Raw genomic sequence first — 23,459 nt, 5'->3', positions numbered from 1 at the left:
CAGTGTATTCCCAGTCCATGGTATAAGTTACCACTGCAGGGTTCCTTACCCAGCGTATTCACAGCCCACTGCAGGTCAAGCAAAGTACTACTTTGTCTGCAGTTAAAGCTAGTCTTGATGATCAGATGGATCAATATAAATTTACACCAGGGTTATCATGTACAGCACTGTTTGATTTAGCAGACAGGCACTATTTACACCAGCGTTATCATTTACAGCCCTGCTTGATTTTGGAGGCAGGCACTATTTACACCAGGGTTATCATGTACAGCCCTGCTTGATTTTGGAGGCAGGCATTATTTACACCAGGGTTATCCTGTTGTACAGCCCTGATTGATTTAGGAGGTGGACACTATTTACACCAGGGTTATCATGTACAGCCCTGCTTGATTTAGGAGGTGGGCACTATTTACACCAGGGTTATCATGTACAGCCCTGCTTGATTTAGGAGGTGGACACTATTTACACCAGGGTTATCATGTACAGCCCTGCTTGATTTAGGAGATGGACCCTATTTACACCAGGGTTATCATGTACAGCCCTGCTTGATTTAGGAGATGGACCCTATTTACACCAGGGTTATCATGTACAGCCCTGCTTGATTTAGGAGGCGGGCACTATTTACACCAGGGTTATCATGTACAGCCCTGCTTGATTTAGGAGGCAGGCACTATTTACACCAGGGTTATCATGTACAGCCCTGCTTGATTTAGGAGGTTGACACTATTTACACCAGGGTTATCATGTACAGCCCTGCTTGATTTAGGAGGCGGGCACTATTTACACCAGGGTTATCATGTACAGCCCTGCTTGATTTAGGAGGTTGACACTATTTACACCAAGGTTATCATGTACAGCCCTGCTTGATTTAGGAGGCAGGCACTATTTACACCAGGGTTATCATGTACAGCCCTGCTTGATTTAGGAGGTGGACACTATTTACACCAGGGTTATCATGTACAGCCCTGCTTGATTTAGGAGGTGGACACTATTTACACCAGGGTTATCATGTATAGCTCTGCTTAATTTAGGAGGTGGGTACTATTAAGTACTCATAAAGGGTGGAAGAGCTTTTAAGTGTGTTATTTAATAGTGTACATTGATAGTCCTCTTATGGTGCCTGTGATTGCTTGCATGGTGTTTTTCCTATGTGTCTGTGTTACTAAGATTTTATTTCATCATATATGCAGTTTATTTATTTATCTGTGCATATTTGTTTACCAGGTTAGTGCATTGATCTCAAAGGACCATTTGCATAGAATCAAATAAGAAATAAAATTATATTACAAATATAAGGATATATTAAAAAAAAAAATAAAATATATATATATATATATATATATATGTGTGTGTTTTTTTTTTTTTTACAGATGCAAGAATATGCTACAACATTTAGTGCAAGAGGCAGCAGTTTACAATGTCAGAACATGGATGGAAAATGGGATTGTCTTTAGAAGAGCTTTATGGATAAACTGTAGCGCAATGACTGAGATGGCTTATGCTTTAGGGATCACAGCATATCATTATGTAGAGCGGTATGAAGACATTAGAAGAGGCAACTGAGAACAGTCGCAAGAAAAGATATAATGGGGAGAAGACACATACAAGGTGACAGAGGTATGCAGAGAGAAGAAGAGCTGAAAGGAGAAGTGTTAGAGAGAGACACAAAGAGAAGAGGGAAGTAGGATGAATGACAGGCAGAAGTAAAGGGGATGACAAGATGATAAGGAAGGATGAAACAGGGATGAAGGGGTGTGTGAGAGAGCTGTAGGGTTCATGTACTGTGACCTGAGTGAGTGCAATTGCAGTTTGCTTGGGTATAGAGGTGTTCCTTGAGCTGTTGTCTGATGGCTAATGTCTCTGACTGGGGGAGGAATGGAGTCCCATAGTTTTGTATTTGGAGTTCGTATGGTGGATTGAGATTGCATCCTGCCTTCACCAAGAATGATACCTCAGTATAAAGAAAAAATGATCAATTTCAACAATTGGCTAAGCTTCTGCTGTCATTCAAAGGGGATCCAGTGTCTGTCAGCCTGGGATGACATGCTCGACAGGCCGTGTTGCTTCGCAAGAGACGGCTTGCAGCTGTCACCCCTTGGCTTTCGAATACTGGCCAAGGCTCTTGCTGCCCCCATAGTGCCTTTTTTAGGCAAGGCTCAAAATTCAAATCCACCTCTGTAAACAGCACAAGTAAAAAACTGAGGGGTTATGCTACTCAATGCCAGGAGTTTAAATTTCAAAATGCATGCGCTCGAAGCACTCCTAAGTATGGAAAACATCGACATCTGTGTAGTAACTGAAACCTGGTTCAAGGCTCCAGAGAGCACTCCAGCACTACTGGGCTGCAACTCATACCACACATTTCGACCACAGAACATGGACCGAAACACAAAAGGAGGGGGTGTATCCATATTCATCAAGGATCCCCTCACCTCCAGGTTAGTGGTGCAGCATGATACCTCTGAGATCATCCATGTGCAACTAACATCGGGCAAATCTGCAATGGAAATTGTGGCCTGCTACAGATCACCCTCCATGACCCAGGACCACCACTCTGCCTTTCTGGAGACACTGGAAAACATGAAGGTCCTACTGAACACCCTGATCTTGGGAGATTTCAATTACCCTACCATTAACTGGGAGAACTACTTGAGTACAAACTCCCAGGGTCAGCGCTTCCTGGAATTTATCAACTCAAATGCCCTGGATCAGCTAGTAAACTCCCCTACCAGAGGCCACAACATATTGGACCTGGTCATCACCAACATGGGCGACAGGTGCTCCGTACCGGAGGTCAACCCATCACTGGTTAGATCAGACCATAAACTAATTACCCTGGATGTCTACACCCCACCGCCACCCCCAACCAAGGAAACCACAGTGAAAAATTTTTCTAAAGCAAACTTCACCTTACTTAAGTCAGAGGTGGTAAGTTTCACAGCCCCCTCGCTAAAGGATATCATTGCCCAAGATGCAGAATCCTTTACAATTGCACTCTATGAGCACATACATGGATGCATGGATCGTGCCATCCTTAGCAAAACCAAGACTCACTCCCCTAAGAGAAGGAAACCAGTCTGGTGCACCCCTGCCATAAACAGGTTATACAACAAAAGGAGGAAACTAGTTCAGAAAAAAAGCAAATCCGAAGAAGAAAAGACATGCCTGATCAGTATCAGTAAGAAACTAAGGTCCCTCATAAAATCATCCAAGGCTAAATTCGAAAGAAAAATAGCCAAAGATTCGAAAGATAACCACAAAGCCTTCTTTAGCTATGTAAAAAATCTAAGTGGCAACTTGCAGATATGCTCTGAGATAGTGCAAATTAGCACAAAATATACTGAACCTACTGATATTGCCAACATACTGGCAGATAGATTCAGTGCAAACTTCACCTCCCTCTCACCTTCAAAAGGGCCCACAACAATACCGGAAAAGTGTAGTGTCCCGGAAATCACAGAAGCACAGGTGAAAACAACCCTTTCAAAAGCCAAAAACACAGCATCAATGGGGCCAGATGGTGTCCCAGGCTGCGTCTTGCACGAACTACAGAACGAACTAACCCCCCACCTAAACACGCTGTTGAACCTCAGCCTCTCCACAGGCTACGTGCCCATAGAATGGTGCACAGCAATAGTTATTCTGCTCCACAAAGGAGGAGCCACAACTGACCCTGGTAACTATCGCCCCATAAGCCTGACTAGCCTGGTCTGCAAGGCTATGGAGCGCATCATCATGGAACTCATTAACAAAGACATTGGGAACCTCCAAACACTTGACCCGACCCAGTTTGGCTTTGTTAAGGGCAGATCATGCCTACTAAACCTAGTTGACTTCTTCGAGACAGTTACCAAGGCCATAGACAAGGGAAAGGTGGTTCACACAGCCTACCTTGATCTCGCCAAGGCGTTCAACACCATTCCTCACTCGGGTATTATAGAAAAACTCACCAGCCTGAACATAAACCCCTACATCACAAGATGGGTTGCCAGCTGGCTTACAGACAGAACTCACATGGTAAGAATAGCGGGATCCAGGTCTGACTCTAAACCAGTCACAAGTGGTGTCCCGCAAGGCTCAGTTCTGGGACCCCTACTGTTCGGCATATATTTCTCAGAAGTACAAGCAAACACAGGAGGACTATGGCTAACCAAGTTCGCCAATGACTGCAAACTGGGAGCCATAATTGACTCTCCGGCTGACACGGACATCCTCCAAAAAGGCCTTACTGAGACAGACACCTGGTGTCACAGTCATGGCCTCAAGCTAAATGCCAAAAAATGCATAGTCATCCCGTTTGGGAAAAACAAAACATCCACGAATTACCACATAGGCGGCAGCCCCCTTAATACAGAAGAGGTAATAAGAGCTCTGGGGACCCAGGTAGATAGTAATCTCTGCTTTGACAATCATATTGCCAAAGTAGTTAGGAAATCCTTCTATGTGACCCATCTAATTACTAAGGGGTTCGCATCTAGAAATAAAGAGGTTATAGTGCCCCTGTACTCGTCACTCATCAGACCCATCATAGAGTACAATGCCCCATTTGGGATGTACCTCACAAGACACTTCCAACAGCTTGAAAGACCACAAAAGCACCTCACCAAGAGGATTACTGGCCTCAAACATATGTCCTATGCAGCCCGACTGAAAAAACTCCGGCTGTACTCAGTGGCATATCGCTTACTCAGAGGTGATCTCTGCCTGACTTACAAAGCCATGTCCAACTCAGAATTGATGGACATGCTCCACCTAAAGAAATCCAAGTCACTGCGAGCCATGCGCTCTAGTGAGCTAAACCTCGCCACAACAATAAATAGAACATGCTGGAGGGAAAGATTCCTGTCACAGAGACTCCCCATGCTTTGGAACAAAATTCCTAACTACATTAGGCAGAGCCTCTCACTAACACTCTTCAAGAGAAGCCTTGACGAGTGGATTGGTAACAGAAAGTACACCCCTGGGATCACTTCATTGGCTCTGCTTGACAGAGGCTCAGTTAATTAATCAATGGGGCGGCGAAAGCCGACACACTCTGGCTAGGCTTATAAATGCCCTTGGGCAGATAGCCTAGTACCTACCTATGAACCTGTGAACCTATGATATACTCCATCTCTCTTTATACATCTATATCTATATCTAGCTACATATATATATATATATATATATATATATATATATATATATATATATATCAAATGATATTATGATATATTATATCATTTAAGCATAACATGTAGTGAAATGGGTTAAATTGTGTTACAGGTTTGCCATTACCGCTGAGGTTGTATTATTGTACAATTAGTAGGTGGGTATCAAAAACCCTATTATTGTGGGAGCTACACTTTTGTGCTATATTTGGTGATAATTAGATTAGTTTCTTTTCAGACTGTTGGTAGTTTTGTTTGTACATTCTTATTCTTATCACTAGGTGATATTCACGTGGTTTCTTTTCTCAATGTTTGTAATTTCTTTGGGTTAGTTTAGATTGATTAATTAGATACATAATAAGGCAAGTTTTGATCAGCTGTCATAAATCTTGCTATTCACATATATTTACCTGTTTACCATTGACCTAGGCCATGGCTAAGAAAGTCCATTAAACCAGCTTGATTACCAGGTTAATAAAGAATCAACTAACAAATAAATATATAAAATGCATGATACAGATGAAAAACAGTTTTTATGCTGGAAGAAAGAAAATAAAAAGAACTTATGGATAGCTAGATCTGTAGCTTATCTACACAGTTAGGAAATTGCAGATTAGTTAGACCAAGTGGTCTTTATCTGCTCTCTGAATCTGTATGTGCAAAAAAACATACAGCTTAAGAGAAGGCTTCCATTTCCTGGAGATCATAAGGGAAGTTGGCATAGGAGAAAGGGTTAAGGCTTTGAGCTGCTAAGTAACCCTGTAATCATGGATGTGATTTCCCTCAGTTGTCTTCTGGTTACTGTGTTACTGTAAAAGTTACTTAAGCAGAGAGGGTTTCTAGACACTCAAGAAAAGAGACATTTGTGTCCTGTGAGTTTATCTGGTTAACAAGTAAATGAAAAAGTGAAATGAAGACAGACACATGTCACACTCTGGCCTTGCCTCCCACTTATAGCACCCAAGCCCTGGAAAAAGCTACTATGGCACCCAAGTTCTGGCAGACCACATCTGGCACCTTACCCTTCCTTCTCCACATGTAGAACCCTACATTTCTAGTCACCATGTGACACCTGTGCCATGACAAATGCATATGTGGCACCCCAACCTTGGCGGATGCATGTATGACACCCTCCTCTTCCACTCACATTTTCCACCTTTCCTTTTTACCTCTCATATCTCACCCTAATCCTGCAGTTCCATGTGTGATAGCCAAGGTTGGCTACCCTTCATATGACACCCTAGTCCTGACAGGCTCGCATATGGTGTCCCAGTCTTGTCCCATAAAATGCTCTGGTTATGGCAAACTTATTTATAGCACCAAAACTCTGCCATTCCTGACATGGCTTTCTGAACTTGCATTCTACCCCTAAGCATGACACCCTAGGCTTGGCAGACCCACATATTGTTTCTTATCCTTATCACAAGTCATATGGCACCCAAAAGTTGCAGAAATTATTTTAGGATGACAAGACAAGGCAGCAATGTCTAAAACTTCTGGTTCATGCAGAAACCACAACACACTTGCTGGAGGCTGAAGTTGGATCTCCAGTGTGGAGCAGACAGGCTGATGTACTTTGTGTCTGTAAAACCAAAGCCTCCAAAGATAAAGCCATGTTGAAAACAGTAAGCCACAATATGCTTTCCATATCAGAGCTTTTTGCAGTGTTAGATGCAAAGCATTTCAAACCATCAACCTCTGTTAAAAACACCTTTCTGTAACTAGAACCATCCAGTGTTGTACAGAGTAAAGCACTGAGGCCTTTTTTCCTTCCCTATGTCTGTCTGTCTGTCTGTAATAAATGTATGGGTGCTGCAGTCTTATGATAGGGCATATGGGGAGTTGTTATCTTTCTCTCAAAAGCAAATGTATGCTGATGGCAAGCCGGCTAATGTTTCTTCCATTGGTTTCATTCTGCTAATGGCATCCATAACTGCCATACTCCCAGCCTAGTACAGAACCAAATTACAGCTTTGTGCCACCCCAGTAAAGAACTTCATAATAAAACAGTACTGCCAGGGTCTCTAGCTGTACAGTGGGGCAGTGGTCATCTTTACTTGGGCCTTTTCATATGATACCAGCCTGTTCTCTATGAAAACCTTTTAGAAATAATTGCTTCTGGACTTTGTTTTTCTCTGCCTGTACTACATCCATTTGTTCTGTCTTACTGTGCACAGCACTGCACAATTTATGCATTACCCAGTGCCTGTTTTACTTATGCAGCCCCTAATCCTCCTGAAAAAGAAAAGCTTTGATTAGTCTAGCAGTAGAACTGTGTCAATGAATTGCTGAACACTTTGAATGCAAAAAAATCAGTTAACTTGCTATTTAGGATGAAACTCACTGACTCTCTTAAATGGCTGACTGCTGAGACAGCATTTGATAGGGAATGTCATTCAACCATCCTGGAGTTTCAAGCTTAACATCATGTTGAATGCCTTATGGTTATTCAGTTATGCCCTCCTGCAAAAAAAGGATCTGCAGTTGCAATAAAACTTGTGGATATTGGCTGCCAAGCGTTGGTTAACACAATACATAAAGTGTACACAACAAAATTAGACTTTGAAAGAGATCACAGATATCTTATAGAACTACTGTCTAGCAAAGAAACACTGTATTAAATGTTTGGCATAAAGTGAACAGATCCCAACATGTTCTTCATATTGATCACCACTGCAGCAGCCTAAACTATATGGAGTTAAATTCTACAAGGATATAACAGACGGTCAGCTTCCAAACTTTCAGGGCACCTTCCACACACCCAAACTGTTAGCTTGAGCTGAGCTGGCTGACTAAAATAACAGGTTTGGGGCCAAAGAGTACTTTCTGAGGCTCGCAAGGATCAACAATTAGCTTGTTCAGTTCCTTTGGTGGGCAGATAAGTTCCCTCCGGGAAAAACCTTCTTTAAAAAAAAAATATATATATATATATATATATATATATGTATATATATATATATATATATATATATATATATATATATATATATATATATATATATATATAAAACACTTTCCTGTTGTTTAGGAAAGTTATTTTAAAGCTAGGAGTTGTGTTTTAACGGACTGTCACAAGACTGTATTGTACTTTTAAATGGGACCACTCTTTTTTCCTGTCAGTTTACAAGTTGTTTAAAGTATTTATAAAAACATGTTTTTCTGCAGAGAAATTGTGTTTATTTTAGTTTTGGGAGCTGGCAAAGTGTTTTAAAGTACTTTTTACTGTGTTTTACTGTGAAAAAGGTGACTTTTAAAGACTTAAAAATTTTACGAGCTTTTGCTGCTTGTGGGAAAGAGGCACCATTTTTGGCTTGACCATTGAACAAACTGCCAGTCCTTCTTCCAGCCACAAAAAGAAAACGTTAAGCAAACAGCAGTTGCCACCACAGCTGACTAGCAATTTGCCCCAGCCACAGGTGGGTGACTCTACTGAGGACAATAGTTGTACCTCAGACCACTCATCTTTTACCTCAGATTCCTCTGGTGTAGCATTACCTCAGATTCCTCTGGTGTAGCACTTACAGCCACTGTGAACTGGGGGTTAACCACACCCTCTGCAGCTGTTGGTGTGTACTCAATATGCAGGGAAGTGACACTTTCGTTGGTCCTGGGAGAGAGACAACAGGGAAGGCTGTCTGTCAGAATGTTGTGCCCATCCCTGGGGAAACTGCTGTTCCCATTTATAACACTGCTGGCCCCATTTTTTCCTGTCAAACAGAAACAGAGAATTAGACATGTTTCTATTTCTACTCAAACTTCCTTGGAATGGAGTAATTTACTGGGTGTGGCTCAGGGTTTAATTCAGGCTATTGATCCTTCTTAAAAATGTTTTTGGTAAAAGAAAGTGGGTTTCCTCTATTCCTGAAGAGATTTGGGATTCTGAATATGGACAGGAAGATGAAGGGGCAGATATATGGGTTTCTTCTCAGATTTCTGATTCAGGCTCAGAGGAGAGCTGCATTTTTGATTTTCCTTCTGAGAGTTTCTCTTTCTCTGTGACTATTTCCAGAATGCCCAAGTGTTTTCAGTGGAAGAACACAGAGATATTTCAGTCCCTCAGAAAACTCTATGAGCTGTTACAGAAGAAATTTCCAGAATCTTCACATATTCCTCCAGTTCTGTCAGCTTTAGAAGATGTGTGTGTGTGTGTGTGTGTGTGTGTGTGTGTGTGTGTGTGTGTGTGTGTGTGTGTGTGTGTGTGTGTGTGTGTGTGCGTGCGTGCTAGCCAGCTGTCCCTAAAATGGCAGATAACATTTTATTTTATTTTATTTATTTATTTTACATTTGTTTATCGGGAAGGTCCAGCTGGGCAATTGCCCGTTTTCAGTGGAGGCCTGGGGAGAAATGCTCCATGTCATACAATGATAATTACAAAATCAGCAAAACAGGCTAATATAGTTTGGTATATACATTGACTTATACTTAAATAGCAGTTTAGAGAAATTATTAATTGAAAATCAACAATTGAAAAAGTAAGTGAATATGAGTTATGTCAATAGGAGTTTTTGTTGTGATTACAGTAGTCTTAAAGCACACAAGTAGCATATACAATATAATACATACAGATAGAGTGTACATCATTCTTTTTGTGGAGGTACAGTGTTTGAGGTTAGTTTAGAGAGTGACCATGTTAGGTTCTACAAGGGTAAAGATAGTGAGGTTGGAGTTTAGGTGATGTTTAACCTGGGGGAATGCAGGGGCAGAGCCAGGATTTTGATAGGTGAGTTTTCAGGAGTGATTTGAATTGTTTTGGTGAGGAACTTGAGGTAAGAGTAGTTGGTAGGGTGTTCCATAGTTTAGTAGTATAGTTGGAGAAAAGGCCTTTACCAGCCGAGTTCCTTGCTTTAGTAACCTGTAGTATGTATTATCAGAGTGGAGTGGTCTACGAGCAGCGCATGGCTGAATTAGATGGCTGAGGGGTGACGTTTTGGTTGGGTGGTATAGAATTTGGTGGGCTAGGCTTAGCTGGTTAAAGTGTAGGAGATGTGGGAGTTCAAGACAATCGAGCTGTTTTAGGGATTGGCAGTGATGTGATCTGTATGGTGATTTTGTGGCGAATTTGGATATTTTATTATAGCAGGCTTCTAATTTGTTAAGGTCTGATTTACGTAGGTTGATGAGGATGGGGAATGTGTATAGGAGTGTAGATAGCAGGTGTGTTCTGGCTATGGTGATTCTTGTAGAAGGTGTTAGAAATTGGGCATTCCTGTACAGGAGGCCTAGTTTCTTGTGGACTTTTTTGATGGTTTGGTCTATATGGAGGTTGAATTTTAGATTGTTGTCAATTACTATCCCCAGTAGTTTGGTGTGGGTAGTTGGAGTAATAATGTTGTTATTTTTAGAGTAAATGCTGAAGGTTGGGGAGGAGGTTGCAGTTCTAGTGGGATAGAAGATTAGGAAGTTAGTTTTGCTGGGATTAAGTATCAGGTGTGAGTTGGTTAGCCATTTTTCTACTGAGAGGAAAGTGCCTTGGGTAAGGGTTTGGAGGGTTGTAAGGGATATGGCTGCACAGATCAGGGTTTAATCATCTGCATATTGAATTAGGCTGGCTTTGGGGGAAGCAGTGTGTAGGTGGTTGGTAAAGAGTGAGAATAGGAGAGGTCCAAGGATGGAGCCTTGTGGGACCCCGATTGCGACTGGGAGGGTGTGAGAGAGGGTTTGTTTCCATCAAACGGCTTGTTGCCTATCTGTTAGGTAGCTTTGGAAACAGTTAAGAGTTGTGATATTAATGTTTAGGGAGAAAAGGATTTTAATGAGTTTGTTGTGGTTGACCATGTGAAAGGATTTTGACAGGTCTAGGAATAAGGCTGATAAAAATAGGGAGTCATTTCTAAGTTGGCTAACTTTGTAAAGTTACTCAGTCTTTTAAGTTTTTATACACTCTTCCCAAACCTGATCCAGCAGCTATAGCCTTAGTTAATCCTACTGCTGCTAAACATTTATTAATTCCAGTCCTGCTCTTTCTGATAAGGATAGGAAGATTATTGATAAGTGTGGGGAAAAGTGTATGTTTCTACAGCTTTGATTTTCAAAATTTTGAAATGTCAGGCTCATATGTTAAAATTTGTTTTGACTAATTGTGAATGTATGAGGAATGTATAAGGAATTATGTTTTAAATAATTTAGTTTCTTTTATTGTACATGCCACTACTCATTGTTACAGTGTGTGTGTGTGTGTGTGTGTGTGTGTGTGTGTGTGTGTGTGTGTGTGTGTGTGATTCAGTTGATACTTCTTCGAGGGCTTTGGCCACTAGTACTGTGCTGAGGAGGTTTGCTTGGCTGCATTCTCAGAACCTCCCACCTGATGTTAGAATGAAATCCTTTGGATAGAGATTTAACTTTTGGTTCCTCTGCTGCAGTAGTGATTGGAAAGTGTAATGAAAGGGGGTAAATTTTACCCAGGAGTCTCTAAGGTTTTTAGCCCTCCTTTTCAATTGTTTCTAAGGGATTATCTTACCCCTCATCCAGTTTTGGCAAAAAAACAAAATAAACATTCTCAACCAAATGCATGTAAGCAGATGTTTGTGAAGAAATGGCAAGAGGGTTTCCAAAAAGATTTCTGGAACCCCAAAAAACCAAGGACAGTCCAACAGATCAGAATGACTATTTAAGGGACCTTGTCCACCCTTCCACTTTGGCAGTCCATTTTCACTTCGAGAAAGTCTGACTCTCCACTTTTCTCTTTGGCAACATACAGTTTCAGACAAATGGGTTCTGAAGATCATTCCTCAAGGTTACAGATGGCAGTAGAAGGAAATTTGTCCTTTTCATGGGGTAATCCCTCATCCACTAGTCAAGATTTTTTTTATTTCTACCAGTCCTTCATCACATGCTGTTCTAGGGAGTGATAGAATCAGTTCTTCCTTCCCAGGTGGGAAAAGGTTTTTATTTAAGGATGTTGTTAGTGCCAAAGAAAGAAAATGGCTTGAGATCAAGATTACTGATAAGTTTGGGGAAAAAGTTTGTGCTTCTGCACCTTTGATTGTCAGAATTCTGACTTGTCAGGCTCATATGTTTAGGTTTACCCTGACTAACATATGAATTAGGTTCCTGAACCTGTTTGTGATGGTGCCCAAGTTCAAAATGCTGTCACTTCACAACCTGTTATGTCGTCTTCCTCATTTAAGTTCCCTAGTAACTCTAGATTTAAAAGAAGCTATTCATCACATAGGTTCATAGGTTCATAGGTTCATAGGTTCATACTAGGCTATCTGCCCAAGGGCATTTATAAGCCTAGCCCATAGTTATGTGGCTTTCGCCACCCCTTTAGTTTGAATAAAAACTATGCCTATCATTTTGCTGTGCCTCTGTCAAGCAGTGACGCTGAAGTAATCCCTGGGGTATATCTGCAATCTCCCATCCATTGGTCAAGATTCCTCTTGAACAAGACCAGAGAGGTGCTCTGCCTCACATGTACCGGGATTTTGTTCCACAGCATAGGGAGTCTCTGGGTGATGAATCTGTCCCTCCAGCACGTTCTATTTATAACCGTGTCAAGGTTTAAGTCTCCCGCCCTTGTGGTTCTGAGGGATCTAGATTTTTTGAGGTGAAGCATATTCATCAAATCTGGGTTTGACATGGCCTTATATGTCAGGCACAGGTCACCTCTGAGCAAGCGGTATGAGACTGAATAGAGCTGGAGTTCTTTCAGTCGGGCAGCATAAGACATATTTTTGAGACCCTTTATCCTTTTGGTGAGGAACTTTTGGTGAGGAACATGCCTATTAATCCAGATTTCAGACTTTTTTTAAGGTTTTGTGTGTCTAGATTATCAGTTCTCTGCCTTACCCTTTGGACTATCCACTGCACCACAACAACTAAAAATTTAGTTGAGTATATTAATTCTAATTCTGAGTTTTTAAGGTTTGCATTAGGGGACTGTGGTGTAAAAGTTAATTTTTTGGATGTACATCTCAAATGGAATAGTCATTTAAAATTTTTTGAAAGTAGTATACATAGGAAGAATACCTTTACCAGTGGGTACCTACATTACAATAGCGATCACCCGCACTTTACTAAGAAGAACATACCCAAAGTAAATTAATAAGAGGCAAAAGAATGACCAGTAATGGTGAAACATTATGCAAGGAATTCAATCTTATTATAGAGTTATTTATGGATGGGGGGTATCATGGTAAATATTTAATTAATTTGAAGGAAGAAATATTTAATAAACGTTACACCACTATCCTCCTATTTTACAATATGGTTTTCAGAGTCACAAAAATTATAGTACTGAAGTTAATGGTAAAAAGCTGGTTTGTAGCTTAGATATGACAACAGATTGTATGAATATACGTAAAATTGTTCAAAATAATTGGAAGATTTTGCAGGGTAATAGTGAATTGTACAAAGTAGTAGGGTTGAAACCCAGTTTTTGTGTACAAGAATAATTGCAACTTAAAAGGGTTACAAAACAATAACACCATGTATATCCCTGACAATGGGTTTAAAGGGAAGGCCATAGGGATGTTCAAATGTGGGGATTGTAATTTTTGTAAGTCCATAATGGAAGGTTCCTTTGTGTCTTTAGAAACATTTCCACACACATTGAAGGTACCAGGGTGCTTCAATTGTAAAACAAATGGGGTTGTATATATTGCAGTGTGTAGTGGATGCACAGCTTTTTATGTTGGAATGACCACTAGACCCTTATTTGAAAGAATAAGAGAACATGTTTATAATATCAAAAAGAAAGCTGTTAATAGTTATCTTTATAAGCATACAGTGGAAATATACAAAATTTATTTTTTCTATTATTGAAAAAGGAAGGGTTGATTTAAGGGGAGGAGATGTTAAATGTTTTTAGAACAAAGGGAAACGAGTTGGCAAATAAAATTAGAGCCTGATAAAATACAGGGACTTAATGAAATAATCGATATTAAGAGTTTTTTAAAGTATAGAAGGGTGCATTTAAATAAGAAGTGATTTTTGTTGTATGTATTCCTATGCATTATTTATTTGAAAGTTAGCAATTAGGAAGTTGATTTTGTATTTAATTGAATAATTAGTACGGTTAATGGCTGAGGTTGAATAAGAGATGTTTATATATACTTGCTTTTTACAAATGGTTTATATGTGTTCTGATGAAGTCTGTGGATGAAAACATTTGTTATTAAAGAGTTTCTATGATAAACCAGCTGATTTTGGGGAACTAGAACCAACTCAAATACTGGAGTTCATCAGAGTGTCTCCTTGTCAGCCTCCCTTCCTTTACCAAGGGTACAAACTGTACGATTACAAGTCAAGAAGATCATCCAAAATTTTTCTCTGTCAGCTTGGTTGATTCTTTGAGCATTGGGGTCAATGTCCGCTGCAATAGTTTTGGTTCCGTTAGCAAGATGCTACATGAGAATTCTTCAGTGGATCCTAGTGACTCAGTGGTCTCTTCTTCACCAACCTTTGTCCATCCAATTCAAAATAACTCAGGCTTACAAAAATTACCTCCTTTGATGGGTTTGTTCTGATCAGATAATTCAATGTCACCCCTTCACTCTCCCTTAGACCAAGACCATAGTTACCATGGATGCTTCCCAAACTGGGTGGGGGGGGTACTTCCTGGGAAAGTCAGTACAATTAACATGGTTCCCAGAACAGGCCAATTTGCATATCAGTTTCCTAGAAATGACAGCTGTCCTCCTTGTGTTGCAGGCCTTCCAGAACTACTGTGATTCAGATGAGGTACATCAACAAAAAAGGAAGAACCAAATCTTACCTTCTATGCCAAGAATCCTTGAGAGTTTGGCAATGGGTGATGTCATCCAATTGACACGTAATAAAAGATATGTTAACTCTCAGTTTCAGTGCAGTAGCAGACACAATGTCTAGAGCTGGAAGTTTTTTTAATATTGTCTTGAAAGAGAAGTAATGACTGGGTTTAAGATGTAGAAGTGTTTTATTGTTTTATAACTTCCAGGATCTGCAAACATCTGAGACATATGTATTTTTCACAGAGAGATGCTAAAATTCTGTTAGTTTCTGACAAGGGGGTTTAGCTTGGGAACTGAAGTCAGGTGACAAAAAGTGATGTCATCCAAGCTAACCCAGCAGTAATATTTGATATTAATTTAAAAACTCTCTTAGAGAGAGACTGGGCATTTTGTAAGTTGTCTTTGACTTAACAAGAACATCCACTCATCACCACATCTGCACTTGCTTTGCTGTAAGTAAGTTTGTAGGACATAGTAACTCTTTTAGATTCAAATAGAACTGTAGTAAAGTGGAGCTTAGATGTTTTCTTTATTTATTTGAGACTGTCCTGCAATGTTGTTTTAAATATTTCCTGTGATTTTGAACTCTGATGTAATTGATTACTTGATGAGTGTTGTCTTGTTCATTATTTATTATTAAATATATTTAAACCTTTTAATTGTGGCTGGTCTGCTTAGAGATATTTAAGCTCTTAGAGTACTTGCATATCTATAAGATGACATTTTTTACTGGACACTCCTAAATAGCTTTGCTCTTGGTCAGACTACCATTTGGATTAATAGTAATATTACAAAGTAAGATTGGACACCCTTTGCTAAGGGCCTTAAAGTAGCTGATAAGTAGTGGCTGGTGACAGTGGAATGCACCTTATAGTCTGGGCAGCAGGGGGCATAGCTAGTAAACCTGTGCCAGACTTCCCCAGGTGTGTGTGTGTGTGTGTGTGTGTGTGTGTGTGTGTGTGTGTGTGTGTGTGTGTGTGTGTATAAACCAAATCTCAAATAGTTTGTTCAGCTACTTGGGCAGGGACACAAAGCACTGGTTGGACAGAGAGGGTACTGGGGATCTTGGTTTGGCCACTCAGCTGAGATCTCAACCCTATAGCTGTGACAGTGGGGAGCCTTATTGGGGATCTGGAGAAAGAGGGAGAAACCAGACCCATACTGACTGTGATCTCTGTGTGCTCTTAAGGGAAATTGTACTTTACTGTGTGTATACTTGTCATCCTCCCAGTGTGTACGTCCCCCACGGTTGCCAGTGGTGAGGATTGAGGCTTCTTGATTACTGGGCCAGTGTTGGGCATCACAATTTGTGCAGTTGCAACTTGGGCTAATCCTCATACCTTTATTGCGCATTACAAATTACATCTGTTCTCTAGGGGAAGAGCAGCCTTCAGCTTAGTAGTGCACAGAAATATCCTTCCTTAGAATCTTCCCAGTATTTAGGTAGCTGGGGACTCTGTCCCATTTGTTGAGTAATGAAAGAGAATGACAGCATCAGATAAATAAGTTAAGTACTCACCATAATGTTCCGTCTGTTTTGTCCATTTTCATTCTTCCTCAACTCCCCTTCCTCCAACCCTGTACCAGTTTGACTTCTGGAAGGAATAGAAGATGGTAAAGGAACCAATTTTCATTTATTTGAGCTATGTACACTATTATCTCACATTATTGTTATTTGTTAGCTACTGTACATTCTAAAAGGTTAGCAAACAAGATCTAAGGTATAGTAGGGGACTAGTGCAGTATGAGTAAGGGAGGAGCTTGAAAGTTTTAGTATTCCACGAGCTGGAAAAAGTAGCCAAATCAGATCCAAGGGTTAGATCCAAACCCATTTGTTGAGGAAGAATGAAAATGGACAACAAAGATGGAAAGTTATGGTGAGTGCTTAAATTCTTTTTTCCATCTGTCCCTTCACCATAGTGAGTTGCTGCTTAAGTATTTTAAGCTTTGTGAAAAAAGAAGTTATAACCTGTTTAATAAATCTATTTACATGATCCACCAGATCAATGATTTTTCTTTCTGAAGCACCAAGGGTGCTGTCCTTTTGATGTCAGTGGAGAAAGGGTGCCTGGAAATTTGTTAGATTACTGTTGTGAGAGATGATGTGCGAAACTTGCAATGTGTTGGCAAAGATCAGATCTATAGACAGAGGCAATGTTTTTCTCAATGGCTAGATGGACCAGAACAAAGATCGGAGAACTGTGTAATTACCATGAAGGAAGCAGATGTTCCTAGGAGAAAGAGTAAGAGTACATTTGTAGGTTCATAGGTGTGTACTAGGCTAATGGCCCTGGCGCCATAGGATTACCCTGACTATTTCTGATTATTACCTTCAAATGGTAAATAAAAGGTAAAAATGGTGCAGTTCATGGGCTGTTAATGAGAACATACTTCACTCATACTATATTCTTCCTATCTCAGGTCTGATGTTTGCTTTTTAAAAAAGAATTTATCTTCACAGAACCTGCAGAGGCCTTAAGGTGGGCCCATATTTATACTCAGCATAGGTGAAGAGCCTGCAGAGACCGACAGATGGGCCGAGACACACATACACATTAGATAGTCACAAAGCCTGTAATGATTTTAAAGTGAACCTTTGTATCTAGAAATGGAATGTCTATCAGAACATAAAATTAAAGCTCGAAAAAGGTGACCAGTCAGATAATAGTTGCCGTTTCTCCACAAATCTCTTTCTCTTGACATCTGTAATCCATGCTGTTAATGTTAACAAATATGCAGTACATGGAGAGTGGTGAGTACACTCCAGTATCACAAAAAAGACAAGGCAGTTAAGTGCTTCTCTAGTGCGAGACCCAGTCTTAACAATTGTTATGCACCCCTGCTCCAGTTGTTAAGATGCCAGTACCGGTCAGCTGTCTCTGACATTTTGTAACAAATGTTTTACACTCTCTTTCTGACGGCTCTCTCTAAGTACTTTACAGCTTTAAAAGCTGGCAAAACAATTAGCGCTTTTTTTCTATAACTAGAAGTACATGGAGCAGATGGATCTCTGTGCAATGCAAAGAATTATGATCTTGTCTTTGACCATAATCCTTTATTATGTGTTCTTGACAGAGTTGCCAAGATTCACCTCTCAAGCTTCATTCAGCACTCACACAGGTCTGGTTCACAAAGCTTGACCTGATAAAATTACCAAGAATAAATACACACAAGTTTATATATATAATATATAACATATAACATAATATACGTATGTATATATAAATATGAATGATATGTATGAGTAAATTAACATGATAAAAACTTTACTATGTTCACAACAAACATCTCTTATTTCTTTAGGTTAGGTGTGCTATATGTGAAAATGAGCAATGCTTTCTTTTTTCAGTTAGAAGTCAGAGACATTAAGATACAAATCAGCAAATAATCATGGAGTTTAATTCAGCACTGAATGAGCGGCGGGTGTGAGTGGGTGGAACGTAGGTTGGAGTCACATCTACAGAACTCTGGACAGGACAAGTCCGTCTAAGGTTAACCAAATGGAGTAAGTGGTTCTTATTCTAGGAGTCAGCCTGCTTGTTTTATTGTTTATTGCATATAATTGCTCATAGTGAGGATCCAGATGAGTAACTCACCACACTTAGTTACACTTTATTTAAAGAACATTAAAGTAATCACTGAAAGAGGATAGCCCAAAGACTTAATGCCAGACATCTTCATGGTTTGGGTACAGTTATAACCTTCTCTCACTATCTGTGTCATGTTTTTGAATGTTCTCCTCATGTCTACCAGGGTTTGCATGTTAATTGACTATATTAAATTGTCTCTACATATATTCTGCATTTACTTTGCATCTATGGCCAGGATCATAGCTTAAAAGTTCTTATGTACATGGACCAATTCACTTACCAGGTTAGGAGATAATAAAGTAATAAAAAAAATAAAAAAATCAAGCAGCTATTGGAAGGCTCCCATACACAGTATCAACACTTATATCTTACTGACGACTGAGGAAATAGGAAAAGTTATAGGTGTCTGTTATCTCTCTGTTAATATTAAGATCATCCCCCCTTTTTGGCTTCTTCTCCCATTAGGGGTTGCCACAGCAGATCACTGGTCCACAGATTGATTGGCAGTGGAGTTTTTACAGTGTCAAGTTGCCAGCCTGGTGCCCAACCTTCACAGAAGGCACACGCACACACACACGCATGTACCCGTATGTCTTTAAAAATCACTCGACCACAGGGAGGACATGCAGACTCCGTACAGAAGGTGCTCCAGCCGAGAATTGAACCAGAGAAGCTCCTGCTATGAGGTGACAACGCTAACAGCTGCACCACTGCGGCCAACCTCATCCCCCCATACTCTTGTAATTCTTCAGTTAGTATTTGAATGGGCTTTTTGTATGTGGGTGACTGGCTGTATGCTTCATAAATACCTTAGTTAATTTCTTTTTTCTGTACACATGCAAACATGCATTCACAGTATATGTGCACACACACACTCTCTCCTTATACACACATGCACATCTATGCACATATATATTCATGCAAATGTAAACACACACAAACAGAGCGAGAGGGCTTCCTGTAGCCTAGAGATTTTCAAAATTAACAAGTCTCATAAGTTCTGTGACCACCAGGCTAGAATGATTTGTTAATCCTGGAAAAGTAGATTCTCTGTTCCTTTTTCTTCCCATTTGTTTAGTTCATAACTGATCAGTCTGCGTAAAGCACTTCTCTTCACTTGTTAGACCACGAATTGCAGGACACTGTGGAGGGAGTCTTGCTGGGGTCCTGGATCAATAGTGCTTTCCACTGACCCAATGAACTGTATTATATGAGCTGGGAATCGTATCTTTTCAAATGTAAAGATAACTGACAATGCAGTGAGAGGGTGAATGAAGGTTGGAAGTGTGCCAAGCTGGTCACCAGCAAGCATTAACCCCCTCCCATGAGCTGATTATTGTTATCTAATTACAGCTTGTTTAATGTAACGAGAACCCTGGGTCGAAATGGAGGGGAGGGGGTTACATTGGCACTTATCCTGTCACTTTGATGTGTACTGAAACTCCCCGTCTCAGTTTTGAAAAGGTTTATGCTGGGGGAATGGCAGGGTGCCGGATCTCAGATTAAATCATCACACTGCTCTTAGGAGCTCGAAACAATAGTGATACTGAGTAATGCAGCTACATCTTACATTAGTTATGTTCCTCATTATTCATTAAACAGGAGCACCCTGCCCAGATGACATCCCCCGCAACCCCCCCCAAACACCACAGGGGGGAATTAGTTAGGAAGCGCAGACTGCAAGGTCCTGCCTCATTGTTCTTTCTTCCGTTTGTACCTTTCCTTCCCCCTCTGTGTCCCTCTGCCTTCCCTGTCACTGCCTCCATCAGTTCCCCTTTACTCCCAGTCTCACATGTTCTAGATATGCCTATTATTCAGCCCACCTTGCAGCTTACAAAAGTGGGGGTGCAGTACATAACCACAGCCTGCTGATTGATATTAGGGCTACTAATTAACTCCGACCTTTATGGTATTCGCCTTCATACTGTGGGTGCCTGCTGTAGATTTACTGATATAGGGGTCCAGTCGTTTTCTTTCAAACAGTGTCCACATGTCATGCTTGATTTCCTGGTTACCTTCCTCAGTCTATTACCTTTCTCCCTAACATGTCTTTGTCATCTGGTGTTTTTGTACTGTAAAAGGACAAATGCAGTGATAAACTGATATACTTCAGTTAAGAAAGCACATGCACACACACACACACACACACACACACACACACACACACACACACACACACACACACACACACACGTTGGAATTGAGGGTGACATGGCATGAGACAGGAGGAGTTCTGAGGCACTGATTTTATTTTCATGCTAAGTGTGTCGTATATGGCACAGTTTCATTCAGCTCCCACATAATGCATTTTCTTGCATGTTGTAATTGTTAACAATATGGGTTGGGAGGTTGGTATAATGGCTAAGGTCTTTACCTCACAGACACAAGGTGCTGGGTTTGATTCCTACATGGCATAATTGGCTAGGTTTAGATGGTCCCCAAAGGCAGTTAGATTAGTAGTAATTTATGATCCTGAATGTACAGCATATTATCCCAGCAACAAAAATGTCAGCCACAGGCATTTCTGGTACATTGTCTAAACTGTGAACATGTGCAGTTATTAGTTTTTATGGCTTCAGCTATAGTCTCAAAAGCAGACTTTATGAGCTTGAATTGGAGAAGGATGCAGGACAGTAACCTGCACTATGAAGGACAGTGTCCACTGTCATTGCAAGGATTTACATCCCCCACAGTCAGCTCCTGAGGCATCCTTTTCATTCAAAAATGCATTCCATTGTGATTGCAAATGGTATCCTTTACCCTGCTGTGATAAGTTAGGCATTTCTTCTCTGAGGATTGCATTCAGAATAATGACCTAGGGAGGTCTGCTTTCCTGGGATTCCAGTAGTTCTAATGCTGTCAGTAATACCTGCTGCTCAGGTGCGCTTCATTTATTCATTACCTTATATAACCAGGCGGTCTGCTGTCACAAATGTCCATATTAATTTGTAATCTTCGATATGTAGTAATAAGCAGTAATACATGTTGCAGCCATTTGTACAGGCACATAAATATGCAGTGCTTATTCACAGACATGTCAGTATAAACTAACAGAGTATATATGTTGTACTTTGTATAATAATCAGGAAATAGCAGATAGCAGTAGTTGTACATATATAAACAGAAGTACATCTGCACTAAACCTACAGCAGGGTATGCTTATGTTTAAGTTCTCAGTGAAGGCAGCTTAGACCATATTCTATAGCTGAGTACTGCTGTATGAAAAAAGCCCTAGGAAACAGTACTCACTTTACTTACCAAGACTCGCAATAAAGGGGAAATATACAGATATCGGTACCACTCCGACTTCCCACAGCTATATCCTGGTCTGCATTACTGGCAAACACATCCTTACATATCAATGTGTGGGTGAGCACCCCACAAGGAGGCTCCTGCATTCCTGAAGACAGAGCCAGCTTACTGAGGCTTTAAGGAAAAGTGTAAAAGGATGAACATCTAAAAGTTGTTTAATGTGCTTCTGAGACACTTTTTGTTCTCTTTTTTCTGTTGTGAGAGAGAGAGAGAGAGGCAACGCAGGCTTAGTAACTGAGCTGCAACAGAAGCACCCTTCTGACAATTACAATATTACTCAGCAGTATAAGAATCTTCTAATATGAGGAAGGAACAATCTGTCCAAAAAAGAGAGGATCTTGGCTCTAACAATACCCCTTGTGGCTTAAACACATGGTATGTGTATGTTTTCTTTAGAATAAGGGTGTAGCCAGGAATTTTAGAGCTGTATGCCAGTTTCCAGACTGTTGCCCCAGTGAAGTACACTAGAAAATTATTTTTATTTATTTATTTGTTTGTTTGTTCAGACAATTCTGTTTTCTAAACCAGATTCCTTTTGTGCTGTTTTATTTAAGATAATTGCCCTTTTCTGTTGTTTATATCTAAAATATCACATTAATGATGCCTCACATAAAATAATAGTTCAGAAGCCTTTAATTGGATATGTAGTAATATAAAAAAATACTTATTACAAAGAACAGTATTATCTTGTTTGACAGCTGACTTGTACTCTTTTAATTTCATTTACATGCTTGAAACTAGGATATTTGGAACATTTTTGCGTAGAAAAATGTTGCCCCCTTAAGCATTACTTTCTACAACATGACGTATGTGCTGCGTGTTTGGTTACACCCATCCTATCCATCTGAGCTGTATTACAACAGTTTTCTCTGGGCTTTGTGCAATAATCTCATGACTACGGCATCCTAAGCCTGTGTGAAAACGTGGTAATGTGCTAAATAAAATATAATGTAACCACCAGCACAAACTCAGAACCATTACCAGCTGAAAGAGAAAATGGGCTGTGTGTTTTGTAATATTTTGATTTTAATGTCATGTATAAATAAGTTGTGTTTCCAAAGTAGTTCTCTCCTTTGACTTACAGTTTCAGACAGTAATAACATGATCAGCTTTTAAGGATTAATTTACAATGACTGATGCTTTAAGCTTATATTTAAATATTTATCGTTAACCTCAGCAGTCACTCAGCTGGTAAAGCTAAGCCACAGTTTGAGAGTATATTCAGCTATTAGTTTGTGGGTAAGTGGACCTAACCCTGCTGCCTTCATTAAAGTAGAGAGGAGTTTAAGCATCTACAGTCTTCCACAGTGCATGGCTTCCTGGAAAATTTATATGAAAAGCAATAACAATTTCTAAACTCAATAACTTAGACATTACAGAGTCCAACAAGACCCAAACATACCTGTCATCCTGCAGACTTTGAAAATAGAAACAAAGGCCCTTGAAAAATAGGTACATTCAGCCAAAAATCTGGGCATCTAATTAGTATAAAATATGAACAGCAAATAGCACATAACTCTTCCTGCTTCCTGTAGGAATATAGGCTACTACTCAGAAACACGTTTAAAAAACACAGTGACAAAAATGAAGAAACAATATAAACACATTATCAAAGAGATAGTGTAAAATCTATAGACTGTAATGAACTATATTGCAAAATTATACCATGTTGTTGTGTCTTTCGGCTTTTCCCGGTT

Source organism: Protopterus annectens, chromosome 4.part0 (genome assembly GCF_019279795.1).
Source record: "Protopterus annectens isolate FY-2018-M chromosome 4.part0, PAN1.0, whole genome shotgun sequence".
NCBI lineage: Eukaryota > Metazoa > Chordata > Ceratodontiformes > Protopteridae > Protopterus > Protopterus annectens.
Note: the sequence above shows the minus strand (reverse complement) of the source record.